Source organism: Tamandua tetradactyla, chromosome 2 (assembly GCF_023851605.1).
Source record: "Tamandua tetradactyla isolate mTamTet1 chromosome 2, mTamTet1.pri, whole genome shotgun sequence".
Lineage (NCBI taxonomy): Eukaryota > Metazoa > Chordata > Mammalia > Pilosa > Myrmecophagidae > Tamandua > Tamandua tetradactyla.
This window is the reverse complement of record NC_135328.1, coordinates 161,966,215-161,983,205: the sequence shown is the minus strand read 5'-3', so window position 1 is coordinate 161,983,205 and position 16,991 is coordinate 161,966,215. Positions and strand designations below refer to the sequence as shown.

Genomic DNA, 16,991 nt, shown 5'->3' with positions numbered 1-16,991 from the left:
TCTTTTCACCTGCTGTTGTGGCCAAACTGGATGCCTCCATGCTTTGGTTGAAGCGCCCTGTTCCTCCATCCCCCATCCCCCAACCCTTTATCTGCAGTCAGTGCACATCCCACCTGCTCAACAAGTCCTTCCCTGCTCACTCCTGATCAGAATTTTAGTGCTGTCTTTCCTGTGCTTCCACAGCATGGCACTTGCTTATTTGGGGAGGCACCCTTCATTCAACAAACCTCTCATTCACCAGACACCAACTGAATGCTTATTAAGTTCTTGGCACTGTACAAAATAAGAAGCCTCAAAGGGAACCATGCCTGGTTCTTGCCCTTAAGAAGCTCACATTCTTCCTCGGATTAGAACTCTGTTTTTACCTGTCCGTCTCCCCTTTGCATTTCCTGGGGACAGGGCATCTGTTTAATTTTCTTTGTACTTTCTGTGCAATAGCAACTGTGTGGCCCAGAAGGCTTTCAGAAAATGTGAAGCTATAAAAGAAGCAAAGATAGGAAGGAAAGGAGAAGGAAGGAAAAAAAGAAGGACAGGAGAAACAAATGAACTCATTTCACAAGTATTTGCTAAGTGCCTAAAATGTGCCCGACCCTGCTGTAGCATTGACTACCACAGGCTACAGTCTGCAGATGTGTGTTTGTCAGTGGGGGCCTGGGAATTGGTAGAGAAGGTCTGCAGAACTCTGAGGACAAATCTGAGGACATTCCTCTTGACACCTGCTTTCTGTTAAGAAGTTTTTCAGAATCTAGAGGAGAAAAGAGAAGAAGCTTATTTAGAGGCCCAACTGAGCTGAGTGATGGATACAGGAGATCCTTCAAATAATTTCTTAAAGCAGGTGATTTTTGCAAATGAGGGCTTGTTGGCATATGGTATTTGAATGATATAATTTCTTTAATTGAAAGTGTTATCTTAACCACAGAGTTTTGCAAAACCCCAAAACAGAGACATCTGTTGCTGTTTTTGTTCTTTTTCCCAGCAAACAATCTGGTGGTGAAAAATAGGAATGACTAAATGCAATACCAGGGAAAATTGTGGATTTGAAAAACAAACCCCTACATCTTTAAGAGAGGGGCAATTGATAAAAGTGTGAGGCAAGCAGTGTCTGGACAGAGTCTTCTGTAAGATCTCGGGTCATTATAACTCTTCTTTTTGTATCAATGACTATGAAAACAGAACCAACGGGATGAGCTTGTTACAAATATAGTGCATTTCTCTGTTGTCCACAGACCTTAACTATTAGTTCTATGTTGTTGGTGTCTTTGATATATCTCCAGTCCAGATCTTTGACCACCTGCCTCCTGGGCATCTATTTCTATTGTCCCCAAGGCCCTTCAAATTCAGCTATTCAAAATAGACCTTATGGGTCCACTGAAACTTTCTGCTTCTCCTTCTGAATTCTCCTTTCAAGGAGTGTCCCCCTTACCCATTCAGTCCCTTAAGTCAGAAACCTTTTTTCTGGCCCCTCCTTTTCCTAGAGGCGCCGCACAAGCTGAAATCAAGAACGGTTGCTTCTCCCTTCGGAAAGATTCTCCACTCTGCTGCCTTTTTTCCATCTCCTCTACCTCTGCACCCTTCTCCCAGACTATTGCAATGGCCCTACCTCTTCTTCAAGAAGGCCTTGGCCCCTCCATCAGTCAGGATCATGGCAGGAAGCAGAATTCATGGCCATGGCTCAAATAAAGGGTCATTAATGAACGGACTACATAGAGGTGTGGGCAGGGTTAGTTGAACAATCAAGGGATGTTGAGGCACCCAGAGACTATATTGGAGTCCTGTGAGAACCTGACTCATGAAGGAGGGGCTGCCCAGAGGCAAACACCAGAGACACTCTAAGGAAGGAGGGAGGGGACAGGGAAGAAATAATACCACACTCTCTACTCACTTCCTTTCACCTTTCTGGTGTTTCCCTTTGATCGATCCCAGAAGCCTGGTGCAAGTAGGATCCCAGAAGATGCAGTCTGGAGGGTTCAGACCCCTGGGACACAGAACAGGGCAAGGAAGGTCTAAGAATGGATCTAGGGGCATGAAGAGGGAGGACAGAGAATAATTAGCTTCACCCCTTTTATCCATTCTGCACTCTGCTACCCCAGTGCTAGTCCTAAAACCCTGACCATATCACTCCTTGGACCAAAATGCTTTAGGAACTCCCTAGTGCACCCATGATAAAACCAAACTCTTTCAGCTGGTCCAGAGTCTTCCTGCTACCCCTGTTGACCTCTGTAGCTCCATCCCTTCCCACCTCTGTTACCTGACATCTCAGATGTACTGCACTACTTCCAGGCCCCTGAATAGTCCAGGCTGATCCAAACTTCCACAACTTGGTAGATGCTCTTTTCTTCCCCTAGAACACCCTCTGCTTTCCTGCCTGAAACTTCCCCACCCCCACCCCTCCACACCTGCTTGGTGAAGTACAGGTCTTCCTTCTAAACCTGGATCAGGTGTCACTTACTCTGGAAGCATTCTCTAACCAACCCTCTTCCCAAACTGAATTTAATTACTCCTACCTCTGAACAGTCTCCATTACATACATTTCTACTTTTTGCACTGTTGACATACTTTGGCATTTGTTTGTGTACATGTCTGAATCCCCCAACCAGACCAGCAGCTCCTTGAAGGCAATGGTGGTGTATTATTCACCTTGGCTCCCAAACAGACTATCCTAGTGTGTGGAATACTACATCTGTTCAGTAAACATTTAAGGGGGGAAGGAAAGAAGGGAGGAGGGGAGGGAGGGAAGAGGAAGGAAATAATTCCATTTGTTCAAAGCATTTTCAAACACATTGCCTCATATGACTTTTATAAGCAGCCTAAGTGTTGGGGCAGGGATTGTCCTCTAGGATAAGGATTCTGAGTCTCTGAGCGAGACTGGAGGAAGCTGGGGAGTGGGCAGTGAGAAGAGGAGAGGAATGGATTCAAGCCCCAGGTCTCTCACCTACCAGGTGTGAACTCTGAGATTTTGCTCCTTCCTCTGAAAACTGGGTGTAATAATAGCCAGAAATGTGAGGGCGGCAATGTGTGAAGATGTTTCAAATACTATACAGAACTAGACAAATAAAAGGGATCTTCAGACTACTTCTCAGCACTCACTTTGCCATTTCTAGTAGTTCTGATTGATTGCTTGATGTCTTCCAAGCTTTCCTACCTTAGATGTCCAAACGAACAGAAAGCTGAAGAGGTTCTCCTGCAGTGAGAAAGTTGTTTTATGGACTTTTAGAGTTTTAAAGGCACATGAAGTACCTGGAGTCTGCCTAGTCCAATCTTGGATGATATATTAAGGTTTTCCTCTGTGGGCTTCCCTGACAAGTGACTGCAGGCTCACTCCATACAAGCCAGCCCCTTCCATCTTTGGGTGACTCTGGCTACCAGAATTTCCTCCTTTGAGTAGACATCTGTTCCTCTATAATTTTCACACAGACTGTGGTTCTTAGCTTTGGGACTGTCTTAGCTTCCAATTTCTGCTAGAATAAGAACAATAGGAAACAACACACATTTTCTAATCCCTTACAGTTCTGGAGGTCAGAAGTCCCAAGTCAGTCTCACTGGGCTAATGTAAAGATGTGGGCCAGGCTGATTCCTTCCAGAGTCTTTGAGGGGAGCATCCATTTTCTTGTTTTTATCAGCTTCTAAAGGCTGCCTGAGTTTCTTAGCTTTCTTCCTTGCATTGCCTCTCCCTCTGTCACCAGTGTCACATCTCTTCCTCCTCCTCCTCTCTGAGGTCCTGGCTCCATCTGTTAAGGAGAATTATGCAGAAATTATACCCAGAGTTGTCTGACTTCCAGAGTTCCTGGGATTCATCGCCAAAGACATAATCTCTTGCTCCATTCAAGTCACAGACAAAAACAATGGAGGTATGTACTTGTGATTACACCCAGCTGACCCAGGATAATTCCCCCATCTTAACTTAGTCACATGTGCAAAGTTTCTTTTGAATGTAAGGTAAGAGATTTACAGGTTCTGGGGAATAGAACATAGATGTCTCTAGGGGGCCATTATTCCATTCACCACAAGGACCATATAGAAGGAGCCTATGCCAAGTCCCAACTGATAGCACTTTTGAAATGAAGACAGTTGTACTGTCCCCCTGAATCATTTCTCCTCTAGGCCATCCTTCAGAGGTTCTTCATCAGAGTCTTTGAGACCTTTCAGTAGTAGTCTGAGGTATCTCATTAGAACTTTACTTTTTGCCTGTATGCCTCATTTCAGTGGTGTCTGTGACAAATCATCCCATTGCTTCATTTTACTGCATTGACACCACAGCCTGCCACCATTCATCTAAAACAGTAAGTACAAGTTACTGAGGGCCTCCTGGGTCCTGACAAAAAGACTGATGCTTTTATTCCATATCAGATAGATAGTAAAGAGAGGTGCAGAAATTATACCCAGAGTTGTCTGACTTCCAGAGTTCCTGGGATTTCCATCGCCAAAGACATAATCTCTTGCTCCATTCAAGTCATGGACAAAAATAATGGAGGTATGTACTGGTCTTTCTCCTCTACTAACCAACACTATCCTCAGTGGAAAGGGCTAGCTACTAATCATCACCCGTGCTTTCCAATGAGAAAGTGCTTGATAGATGATCAGTCTTATCATCATCATTAATAATAAGTGCTTGATAAAACCGATCAATTAATTTGCCCAGTCATTCTGAAATTCCCGGGTAGTAAGGTGTCTGGAATCAAATAGACGGAAGCTACTCAAGTGTAGTCCATGTACTGCTGTCAGTCTGCAAACAGTTAAGTGTCCTTGCTGGGATGAGTTCAGAAATTAAGAGCGAACATTGAGATATTTTATAGCAATTTGATGCTGCCTTGGCATTCAGGTGTATGATTTTGTATTTACAAAACTATCAGTTCACCACTGATTGAAAATCAAAACCTGGTCCTCCACTATAGACACTTTGAGAAGCACCAGTGCAGACCATCTGCCCATGATTGACTGGTTCTATCTTTTTTTTAAATGAGAATTTGAATTTCACTCAAACTCTAGCATTGGTTTGATTCAGTTTGGCAAATGACAGTTTTACCTACTGCATGCTGTGTGCTCTGCCAAGGTCCATGGGGTGTAGGAGGAATGACCAAGGCATCGTCTCTTTCCAAGCACTCAGCACAACAGGGTGCACACAACAGATGCTTAGGAAATGTATTTGAAATGGAATCACTTGACTTGCACATTCACTTGCAGTTCTGTAGGCTACCAAACGGTGGATGTTTATAGGAATCTTTTAAGTCTTGTTAAGAATGTCCAAACATGTGCCTGACCTGCAGTTGTGGGTTATGAGCAATACAAAAGTTGCCTTTGTGCATCTTCAAGTAGTCCACAAAAAGGGAAAAACTGACTGGGATGCCCTGGCAATTTGCAGTATTTAACAAGGGCTTGCTTGGACTGTATTTTCTCTTCTTCATTCACATAGTCTCATCTTGCCAACTGGATGACTTACTTTTTTTTTTGCATGGGCAGGCAACGGGAATCAAAACCAGGTCTCCAGCATAATTAATCAAGAACTCTGCCTGCTGAGCCACCGTGGCCCTGCCTGGATGGCTTACTTTTGAGAATAGAAGCAACATTTGACTTAGGCCACATTTCCTCAACCTCAAAGACATTTTTTCTTTCTGATTTAATTTTTCTGAAGTCAGTGTGGATCTTGCAGTGTATATATGCATACCATGTAATCTTTGGTTTTTGTTTTCCCACCTAATCCTAAACATTGTTATTCCATCAAAGTGCTTCTTAAAATTAATGGCACACTAGAATTTAAGAAATTTCTATGATACACAAATAGTTCTCAGCACTGATTTGGCACGTACACAGTTCAATAAATACCCTCATTTAATTAATTACTTTTAGTTTTGAGAAACATAATTTGGAGTCACCTAGGGACAGGAGTACTGAGTGGAAACCAGATTTTTTTAAATCTCCAGTTCGAATAAACTTTTGCTTACTTATTTAGCCCAAACAGCAATCCTCTCCAGGTAGATAATTTTATTTCTACACTATAGATGAGAAAACTGAAGCTCAGACTAAGAGGCTATTGTTTGACCAGAATCAACAACTGCTCACTTGTTGACTGAGAATCCATGCTCTTTCTTGTCTGCCAAACTGGTTATCACATATGTGCTCATTGCAAAGGCCAATTCAAAAGCTACTCTTTCAGGAAGATTTTGATGCCCTTTTCCAGATAATGGTAATCTCCATCTTCTCTCCATCTCCCTAAAGTCCTACCTGTGTTGTACCAAGGACCTTTGAACTTTATGCCTTAAGTTATGGTTATTTGCATGCATATCTTGGATCTCACCATTGGAGATCATTTCCTTGGGAGGCAGCTAAGGGTCCGGCTCTACTGGGAGACTTTGGCCATTTGCCCCAGATTTTATGATATTTCCTTTGTGAAATACGACTTAAGCCTTGGTCCTGTATACGAGTGTGGTTCACCTGTGATGGTAAGGTGGAGCTCTGGTCCCGAACAAGGTCCACTCAGCCTACATGTAAAAGTATTTTCTTGTAAATTCATCCTGCTTCAGTCTGATCATTGGCTTCATAGAAGAAGGGTAAACCTCACACAAGTATTAAGGATTTGGGGTCATTATTATAATTATCTACAGATTTCCTTAGAACAATAGAATAATATCATCAGCAGTAATAAAAGCCAACATTTTTTGTAGCATTTTTTAAAAAATGTAGAGCAGTTTTAAGTTTACAGAAACATCATGTGGATAGTACAGAGATCCCACATACTCCCTCCCACTCTCATAGTTTTCCCTATCATTAATATTTTGCATTAATTTGGTAGCTCTACTACCACTGATGAAGCAGTATTATTAAAATTATACTATTAACTATAGTCCATAGTTCACATTAGGGTTCATTCTTTATGTTATACAATTCTATGGTTTTTTTAAAAAAATTGTTTTTAAATTTTAAATGTTCATATCTATTATATTATTTCATCCTCATAATAATCCTGTAAGTTGGGTAACCTTATGCCCATTTTCCATAAAAGGAAACTGAGATTAAGAGGCACTAATTTACAGTTAGTAAGTGGCAGAGCCAAATCTAGAATGCAGTCATCTATTCCTATAACCACACTGCTTTTAATAAATGTGGTTATACAATGAGGCTACTTTTATTATTTTCACAACACCACTCTATCCATTACAAACTCATTATAACAATGAATTCCCTGTTGGCTAAGTATTTGATAGAAATCTGTTGTAGAGCTTGAGTTCTTCCGGCGATATCTCAGGTAGGCTATTATAATTAATAGGTAGTCAGGAGACGCTATCATTCCTGTTTTCCTGGGGCAAACTGAACTACAAACATGAAAAGAGTTATCCAAGAATGGAGAGACTCACTTCCCCTGCTACTAGGCATAGGTCTTATCTTCCTCATGGGGGTAGTGAATAGAGGGATGAAATACAAAGGAACCCACGTATGTTCTGATCCTGGTTCTGATACTTGCTAGTGTTGTGGCCCAGAATAGGTCCTGGACTTACTCAGTGTGATTATTATCTATGGACCATGAAAAGGATCCTGCCTCATGGACTTTGTCAGGTGTCTGTGAGACTCCAATGAGATGTGTTAAGTCCAGTGCTTAGAAAGCACTTCTAAGGCATGGACTATCACTGGGACTGTTCCCACCCCTTGGCCTCTCCTAACCTGGACTCCCAGGTCTCTATCACTTGTTAGGAAAGTTGGTCTCTACAAACGGTTCCTTGTGGCAAGAAATCCTCATTTGTAAGATCAGATCAACTGGGTCAGAAACATTTAAACCAACAAAATTTCCATTGAGAACCCAAGGGAACTTATTCTTGTCTCCATGTCTGTTCAACTCAACCATGGAAAAAACAAACAACAACAACAAAAAAACATAAAACCACTTAATTGCATCCTTCAAAGCCTCCTAAGTAGCCATTTACTCTGTGAAGTCTTCCTTGGCCCCTTAGATAGAGTGAAGCATTCTGTGCTACTTCTGTTCTTTGTACTCTCTCCCATGCTTTTACTCTCTCCAAGTTAGGGTGAAACATGCCTACCCAGTTGTCTTCCCAACGAAACCATGAGCTCTAAGGCCAGGAGCTGGGGTTTCTTCAGGGCATACCAGGAAACCTGCACAGAGTAGGATGTTCAGATGGATGGAAGGATAGATGAAAAAAATGACTGAATGACTTAGTATCAGAAAGCATGGGTTTGAGCCCCAAATGGCCAGCTCACCAGTTGTGTGGCTTGGGCATATCAGAACCTCTCTGGGTCTAACTTTCCTTTCAGTTAAATGGACAAAGTAATACTTTTCTATTGTGGTAAAAAGAAGTAATTAGTGTGGAAATGCTGAAAAACAGTTAAGCTGTATAATGCAAAATAATGTTAGATATTGTAGCAACATTTAGTAAGCAAGCACCATATAATTGGCATGGTTCTAAGCAATACAGTAAAGAAAGCGGTAAGTTCTAAAATGACAGCATGAAGTTCTACATCCTACCTCTGAATTTTGTTGTATATGTGAGGGTGAAGGGGTTTCATTGATGAACTCAGAATGAAGCATTTAATCTAATTATCAGTCTTGTACTTAAAGCCACTCCACAATTTTCACACCAAGGTTTTGCCCAGGTCTTGTTTCCACATGATGGAAAACTTGCACCCAGGGCCAATTCGATTGGTGCAGTCACATGAGGGACTGCTTAGAAGGGCCCTGAGCTTGGTTTAATGCTCTGCTATGTTCTCTTGAAATTCTCAATAATCTTTGAACAAGGGACTCCATATTTTCATTTTGGTTCCTGCAAATTATGTAGCCAGTCCTGCTTGTACTCTCTGGGGCAGTTGCATGTCCTTCCGGATAAGGCTGATAGCTGTGATGCAATTTTACTTCTTGAGAAGAAATTGCCCTCCCTGGTGCTCATTCATCCTGGGAGAAGGATTTCTCATTTACTTAACAATCCTCAAGATGTTTAAAGAAAGTTATTGTTTCTTCCGCTCCCAACCCATTTCTCCTCTTTTCATTTGCTTCCCCACTGATTTGTGATGTCTTTATTATTTATTTATTTTCTGTTGTTCATTGTATTCCATTCACCCGCCTGCATTTTCTTATACTGGTACTACACTATTTTAATAATGATAGTCTTGTGATATATTAAATATGTCAGGGGCAGTTCTTTGTACAAATTGCCTTTGTATTTCTCCCCTCTTTATGAGCCTAAGAATCACTGCATTCTTGGGTTAAACCCTACTTGGTCATGGTGAGTTATTCTTTTTAATAGGTTGTTTAATTTAAGTCACTACTATTTTATTTGGACTTTTCACAAACATATTAATATTTGAGATTGAGCTGTAATTATAGTTTTTTGGGATTACATGGAAGATTTTAATGTAAGGATTTATAATTCTATAAAATAAATAACTTTTTATATTTTTCTTTGTTCTAGAACAATTAGATAGCAAGAAATTATCTTTCTTTAAAGTATAAAATAATTCACCATAAAAAGCCTGGCATTTTCTGCTTTTCCTTGATTCAGTTTTGATAATTTTTATTTTCCCCCAAATCATCCAATTAGTCAAAATTTCCAAAAAAAAATTATCAGCAACTAGTTGTATATGTGATTCTTTTGACATTTATATCTTTCATATCTGCTAGATTCCTTCTGCATTTCCAACTTTCTATTTTTATTCTTGAATGTATTTGTCAAAAGTTGCATAGATAACATTATTTTCACTCCACAGAAACAGTCTTTGGATTTATATGTTATCACTGTATTCTGCTTTCAAATGAATTCATTTTAGTATTTATTGCTTCAGTCCCATTTCCCATTACTTTTCCTTTGGTGTGGAAGGTTCATTTAAACAATTTTTTTAAATAAAAATTTTAATTCATTCCATTTTGCTTTTAAAAAATATATAACCTAAGTAGAACTTTGCTGGATATCTGATATCTTCAATGTTTTTAAGACTATTTTTCAAAATTGTTTGTCATTTCTTTTTTTATTTCAATGGGCTCGCTACTGAAATCCTTAGTTAGTGATTGTACATTTTATCAATATAAAATGATCATTGTTACCTTCCCCCTTTTGAAATCTACTTTGTCTAACGTGTAATGTCTCCTGATTTCTCTTTATGTTTATTTGACTTAAAATGTTATATCCTTATGCTTTTAAGCTTCTGTGACCTTTTGTGTGCCTGTCTTTTATACGGACAAGCCACTGGCTTTTGTTTCCAAATCTAACCTACGAGTTTCTGTCCTTTACTGTGTCATTGCTGTTTGTCTGTGTGTGTTTTACAGCACCCTCACCTGCCTGGATAATAATGGGTTATAAGATTTGTCTTTACTTTTTATGCATTTTCATTTTAGAAAGTGTCTAAGAAGTAAAAAGTGGAGTTACATATCCAAAATACAAGACAACAGTTCTGGCATTTATGAAATATCCCATATGGTTATCTTTATCAGAGATCTTTATTTCTTTATGTCTTTTGTCCTTTCTCTTCAGTCTGAAGAATTCCCTTTAGCTTTCCTAATAGGGCAGCTGTGCCGGTTTGAAAGGATTTATGTACCCTAAAAAAGCACTGTTTTAATCCTAAACAATCTTGTGAGAGGAATGATTTCTTCTAATCCTTATTCAGTACTATAGGGTGGAAACTTGATTAAGTTATCTTCATGGAGATGCAACCCAATCAGTTGTGGGTATTAAACTTGATTCGATGTGTCTCCACCCATTCTACATGGGTCTTGTTTGTTGGAATCCTATAAAAGAATAATTATTTTGGAGAAAGCTTCAGAATGCTGCAAAACCATGAAGCGGAGAGTTCCTTTTGAGAATGATGAGAAAGCCACAGCAGAGCTGAGCAGAACCACGAAGCTGAGAGAACCACGAGGCTGAGAGAACAACAGAGTCCACCAGCCAGAAACCTTGAGAGATTCTGAGAGCAGAGAACACTGCAGAACCATGAAGCAGAGAGCCCACCAGCCAGCGACTTTTGGAGATGAAGAAGGAAAATGCCTTCCAGGGAGCTTCATGAAACAAGAAGCCAGAGAGAAAGCTAGCAGACTTTGCCATGTGTCCTTCCAGTCGAGAGATAAACCCTGAATGTCATCGGCCTTCTTGAACCTAGGCATCTTTCCTGGATGTCTTAGATTGGACATTTCTATAGACTTGTTTTAACTGGGACATTTTCTTGGCCTTAGAATTCTAAACTAGCAATTTATTAAATTCCCCTTTTTAAAAGCCATTCTGTTTCTGATATCACGTTCTAGCAGCTAGCAAACTAGAACAGCATGTCTAGTGGTGATGAACGCTCTCCGCTTTTATTTATCTGACTCTATTTTAATCTTTCCTTCACTTCTGAAAGAAAGTCTCACCTAATATAAAATTCTTGGTTGACAATTGTTTTCTTTCAGCACTTTAAATATTTCATCCCACTACCTTCTTCCCTCCATGGTTTTTCATGAGAAATCAGAACTGACTATTAATGGGATTCCCTTGAATAGAACACTATGCTTTCCTCTTGTAGCTTTCAGAACTTTCTCCTTGTCCTTGTTTGACTACAGTTTACCTAGATAGTGTTCTCTTCAAGTTTCTCTTGTCTGGGGTTCACTGGACTTCTTGAATGTACATTCTCCTGTCTTTCATTAAATTTGGGAAGTCTCCTGTCATTATTTCTTTTAATATTCTCTCTGCCCCTTCCACTCTCCTTTCTCTTTCTGGGACTCCTGTGATAAGTATGGTGCATTAATGGAATTCCACAGGTTCTTCAGGCTCTGTTCACTTTTCTTCATTCTTTCCTCTTTCTGCTCCTCAGATTGGATGATTTCAATTGTCCTATCTTCAAGTTCACTGATTCTTCCTTCTGCCAGCTCCAATCTGCTATTTCATCTTTCTAGACAATTTTTAATTTCTGGTACTGTGGTCTTGAGTTCTGTTTATTTCTTTTCTTAATTTCTATTTCTATTGTGATTCTTTTTATATTCATCTATCATCTTCTTAATTTTCTTTTGTTCTTTGTCCATGTTTTCCTTTAGCTCTTTGAGCATATTTAGAACAATTTTTAAAGAGTCTTTGTCTGGAATGTCCCAGGTCTGGTCCTCCTCATTGATGGTTTTTAATCTTCTCCTTTGCCTGGACCATCACTTCCTATTTCTTTGTATTTTTGTAATCTATTGTTGAAACCTGGACATTTTGATATCTTAGCATGTTATAACTGGAATTTAGACTCTGAGGCATCTGCTCTTAAAACTTATATCCATTTAGTGTTATGACAGAGCTTTCCTTGAATGTCAGGGGCTAACAACAACAACAAAAGAAGTAGAAGGAAAAAGAGAACACCTTTCCTAATCTGAAGACTGGCCTGGATCCATACAGTTAGTTTGGAGAATACCTCCAGGCAAAGCCTAGGAGCCTCCCTGATCCTTTCTGCCATACCTCTTGTCTTGGAGTTGTGCATGTGGCCCTAGGAATTCCACCATTTACAGGGATAGGAATGTCATCTCTTCCTTGGGAAACAGTTTCCTCAGGGTCTTGGACACTGCACTGCTTTTCTTACAACCAGCAATCTCTTGCCTCTGGCAGCATGACTTGACTGCTCTCTCACAGGTAGGAGAGCTCTGTGAGCCATCTTTTACACATCAAGCAGAAGGACAAGTTCTGGGACAGTGAGCCCCTCAGGCCACCAACGGACACATTGAGCCAGATGTACATGATCCCATTATGCGCAGGAAGGTTACTCTGCTCCCTCTGGATCTGGGATGAAGGATCCATACTAGGACCTTGGGCTGGATCCATAACAAGCTGATGAAGGATCAGGGAGAGGCCAGCAAGGGCATCAGGAGATCTGCTTTTACGTGGCTTTTTTCTTGATTTGGCATTCACCATGTTACTCCAATCCTTTAACTGTTTTCTGGAGCTTTTAGAAAGATGTTGCTTCCAGTTCTTACTACTTGTTCAAGGGTTCTGTAGGAGGGTGGAGCCCTGAGTTATCTCACTAGGTGATCTTTTTTATTTTAATTTTTATTGACAAAACAAAACACAAACATACAAACACGAACATTCTTTACATATGAACATTCCACACCAGGTGCACTAATCAATGGCTCACAATATCACCACATAGTTGTATATTCATTACTATGATCATTTCTTAGAATATTTGCAACACTCCAGAAAAAGAAATAAATAGAAAAAAGAAAAAATCTTATACATACCATACCCCTCAGGCCTCTCTCTGACTGACCACTAGTATTTCCCTCTACCCAATGTATTTTAACCTTTGTTTCCCCTATTGTTTTTTTTTCTATACCTCTTACCACTCCCTTTCATTGATCACTATTATTTCAATCTACTCAATTTATTTTAACATTTGTTCTCCCTATTATTTATTTATTTTTAATCCATATTTTTTACTCATCTGTCCATACTATAGATAAAAGAAGCATCAGACACAAGGTTTCACGATCACAGTCACATTGTGAAAGCTATATCATTATACAATTATCTTCAAGAAACATTACTACTGGAGCATAGCTCTACAGTTTCAGGCACTTCCCTCTAGCCTTACTATACCTTAAACTAAAAAGGGGATATCTATACAATGCATAAGAATAATCTCCAGGATAACCTCGCAAATCTGTTTGAAATCTCTCAGCCACTGACCCTTTATTTTGTCTCATTCCTCTCTTCACCCTTTTGGTCAAGGTTTCACTTGGTGATTTTAATCAGAGTGGGGCTGAGTATCACAGATTTTAAATCCAAATATTTCAAATTTGTGGGTTTGTTTGCCATTTAAAGGAAGCCTACAATGATTCCATATTTTAAAGGAGAACTCTTCTGAATTTCTGGTAAGTACTCTGTAATTTTTCTGTGGTGTTTTTGAGGTCTGTTTTTTTCCTAAATGGAACACACTGAATATTAGCTGAATTATAGGGCCTACCCACTAAGAATGGGAAATCTTTTGGGTTTTATAGAATAAGATATTCTAAAAATGGCTCTTAATCCAGAAATCTAAATCTTTGGGAATAATGTTGAGGACGTGGCAAATTGACATTTAGACCTGAGGGTTCCAAACCACCCTTCTCCACAGGACCTGTGTGGCTTCCCGTCACATGCAGTAATCCAAGCCCAAAGCATTCGCCCAGCCCTGGCACCTTGACCCAGTCAGGAAGATGGGATTGGACCAACCCCTCTCAGGAAACACCTGGCCTGCCTGGATCCTCTTGAAATCACGTACTGGGGTTTCCTTAGCATTACTTCCAGGATTCAGGAAAATTTTCAAAGATGAGGAAAATTCACAATAAATGAAAGAAGTTATTTTTCTTCACCTTTGGCATGGCCCTCCTTTTCTGGTATCAGTATTCTCCTAGAGCCATGGTTTACTCCAACACTGAACAGTCAACATGCCCTGTCCTCGAGGATCTTAAAATCAATTTAGGGAACTCAAATCTCCTTAAAGGAAACTGTGCACTCGCTTATGCATTCACCCAATGTGTATTACTGAAGATCTGCTATGTTCGGATATGGAGGAAAGTAAGTCACATTTCCTGCTGTCAAGAAGATCAGTCGTCGGGTGGGGAGACAGGCAAATATGCAAGGGAGTGTTGGATTGGAGGAGGCTTGGAGTGCAATGGTAGCACTGAGGTGGCCTAGCCTCCTGGGGAAATGAGGACAATCTGAGTTAGATGGACAAGCAGAAGTTAGCTCTTGCAGGGGAGATAGAAATTAAAATGTAGCTATGACATTAAAATTATTAAGACTTTTCCTTTAATTTTAGGAAGATTGCAAACTTGTAGTTGCAGAACTAGGCTTAATCATTTAGTTTTGATGGGTCAACAAACAAAATGTATTCAGTTCCTGTTATGCACAACCTGCATGTGAAACCACTAAGAAAATAACACCAAATAGTATCTGATGAAGTACCTATGATAAGAATGAAATTAAGTACTAAATTGAAGGCAAAAGGCCACATGTTTTTGGATCCTTTTAGCCCTGAAGACATATGCCACTCTACCTCATGTGACGTCTAGCCAGGGCTGTATGGACTCCATAGCTGGGATCTATTAATTCCACTATCCCATGATGGAATTCAAACCCAGCTCAAATTACTGCTTTTAGGAAAACAAGGAGGCTGATTCTCCACTCCCTCATTGGGCTTGTGTTCTTCCACCTGTATGCATTTCTATCATTTCATAAGTCATAGTGTATGAAAGGTATTTGTTCCATTATGCTTCTCCATGGGACAGCGAGTTTCTTGTCCTGCCTGAAACATTATAAGAGACCAGGGCAAGTTTATTGACTAGGCAAAAGGGTAATAAGTATAAGTGGTTTTACAAAAACATGGTAATCCTGATTTTTATGCATTGCAAATTGTAGACTTCTTCCTTGAGAACATGGCAATAATCATGACAACCTAAAGCAATGACAGAAACATCAGCAATAACAAAAAAAAGAAATTAGCAAAAGTAATTCATTCCTAATATTGAATTAGGTGCAGTTACTTTGAAGCAACCAAGCACCTTGTTGAAGAATTGTGTCAAATTGCTCCCTGCATCCCTGCATCAAGCACTTGGCATTTAGAGATGCATCCCTGCATCAAGCACTTGGATTGAAGACTGAACCGTAAGTATGGGAGCAAGAGGGCACAATAACTGAAATCTCAGTGCGTAACAGAATCCACAGACTGATATTTATTGAGCATTTACTATGCGCTAACATGGTGTTATACATCAGAGGGTGAAAAAGAGCCTATGTTCTGATCTGCAAAGAGCTCATAATTTCTCAAAGCAAGTGGCATTTATTAAAGGCCTACTATGGATCAGGTGTTCTTTGGAATACATTTTCACATTTCTTTGCTCTCTTATTGATCATAACAACTTATGTAAGAGGAAGATGGTGATAGAAGGTAAGATCCCATGGTATATGTTGGTGGCTTTGACCTTTACTTTGGGTATTTACTTTTTCCCTATGGTGCCAAGAAAGCTTCTCTTTGCACCAACAATTGGAGTTGAGAGTGACTTCAGGCCAAACCCAAAAGCGGTGAAGAGCAACAGATCTTCTTTAAACTCTCAAAGACACCATCTCATACAATGCTCACAGAGTTTCCAATTCATAGATGTAGAAATTGAGACTCGTTGAAGTTGCAAGACTCACCCCAAATCCCATTGCTTCAAAAGCTATATAGTACTGGTCCATGTTTTGTCCTCTGTCTTCCATCATGGTAGAGTGTGGCCCTGCTTCTCTAACCAGGGAAAGCCAGGCCCTCCTCTTCACTGCCCTAGTTGTCCCTTCTTTAATCTCTCCACTCTGGATATCTTTGTTTCTTATCTTCATTATAGGTCTAATCATTAATCAGGCAAAGGAGAGAGCGAAGCTATAAAGAGAAGTCTGCGAGGCAGTAGGGCCCCTGGGAGGAAGGGGGTGGGCAGGTCTCATTCTATTTGTACAGGTGCGTTATAATGCTGCCTGTGGTGTGAACATTTTCCACTTCATTACTCCTGGCCCTGGCCCAGGCCCCGTCTGCTCCCCTGGTCCCTGCCTTAGTTTAATTTCAGCGGTTCCTGGCCTTTGGAAGGTAGCAGTAACAGAAAAGAAAACAAATGAGGTCACCATTGACATTTCTGCACGTTGCCTGACCAGGGAAGATGGGTACCCTTGGGGAGCAGGAGGGAGTCCAGTTTGGCTGGGCCCTCTGGTGCTCCCATCAGAGCCCTGCCTTGCCTGAGCCGGTGTCCAGGTCCTAAGGGCTTCTGTCTGCTGAGCCTAATCTTTCTCATTGCGCCTGGCTTTGGTTTAATGTATAAGCATGAGCCACAAGAGATAACCACTGGTCCCAGGAAACTGTCACAGTCTCTTAGAATTGTTTGAGCTGAATAAATAATAGTTGGTATTTATTGAGCAATTTCTATGTGTCAGATGCTGTTCTAAGCTCTTCTAATGAATTGTAAAGTGAGGTATGTTCTGTTATTTTTCTCACTCTCTAAGTGTGGAGACTGAGGCACATAGTATAGTTTGAAGTAGCAGAGCCAGATT

General features: G+C 40.3%; 1 long non-coding RNA gene across 41 annotated transcripts in view; it reads left to right on the top strand.

Moving 5' to 3' along the window:
* LOC143674157 (uncharacterized) overlaps window positions 1-16,991 on the top strand; it is a 68,428-nt gene that overhangs the window by 14,190 nt on the left and 37,247 nt on the right. For 26 of the 41 annotated variants that reach the window (XR_013170933.1, XR_013170937.1, XR_013170911.1 and 23 more), the window contains 5 exons: window positions 3,684-3,848; window positions 4,204-4,280; window positions 4,401-4,471; window positions 14,050-14,492; window positions 15,451-15,581. This is a non-coding gene — a long non-coding RNA (uncharacterized LOC143674157). Of the gene's footprint in view, window positions 1-976; window positions 1,119-3,683; window positions 3,849-4,203; window positions 4,281-4,347; window positions 4,472-13,664; window positions 13,808-14,049; window positions 14,493-15,450; window positions 15,582-16,991 lie in introns of all 41 variants that reach the window. The other 15 variants (XR_013170936.1, XR_013170938.1, XR_013170922.1 and 12 more) reach the window with 12 other exon arrangements.